Source organism: Olea europaea, chromosome 10 (genome assembly GCF_002742605.1).
Source record: "Olea europaea var. sylvestris chromosome 10, O_europaea_v1, whole genome shotgun sequence".
NCBI classification, from domain to species: Eukaryota; Viridiplantae; Streptophyta; class Magnoliopsida; order Lamiales; family Oleaceae; genus Olea; species Olea europaea.
The window spans coordinates 19,142,617-19,143,334 of record NC_036246.1 but is presented as its reverse complement, the minus strand read 5'-3'; positions in this window follow the sequence as shown (position 1 = coordinate 19,143,334).

Genomic DNA, 718 nt, shown 5'->3' with positions numbered 1-718 from the left:
GTCCTTTTTCTTGTAGGATTTTCGTGAAAGGTTGGAGAAAAGAAATAAAGGATTAGTTTTGAAAAAACAAAAAAACAAAAAAAAAGTAGATAAATAAAGCTCCTATGGGAATATTTTTATGGCCAAAACCAGAGCTATGTATCTGTTAGTGCATACCCAACATAAGGATGGAATTAGCAATATTTTTGGGGTCATAGCCTAGAGGCTTAGGTTCTGGATGCGGTTGTCCTCAATAGACTCTTTGTCGATGAGCTTTTATATGTATTTTGGTACTTTAGTATTCTTTTGCATTTAAAATTTTTCTTTAATCTGGAGAAGTCTCTGGAATCAGTCATAGTTTAGGTTGATTGATCTTTAATAACTCGAAGGGGGTTAGTGTTTGTTTTATTTTCTATTAGGAAAGGAGTCTGATTAATATTATTATATGTAAGTCAAAACACTTTTGTATGATAGTTTGATTAAAGAAAATAATTGAATTTTTCCACAGACAGTTTAACAGCCTTTAATCATTAAAGGTGCATGCATTTCCTGCCCGGAGTAACTCAGACAAATGTAGGTGAAATACCTATTTTTCTTCTTATTTTTCTTTGTTATCTTTAGTTATCAAACCCAAATTTACCTCCCTCCAGTGTAAAACTATTCTTTGCCTATACTTCTCTGCTCTAATGTGTCGAATTTCGTATTTTGCAGAACCTACTACTGTAGGTTTGCAGTTCCT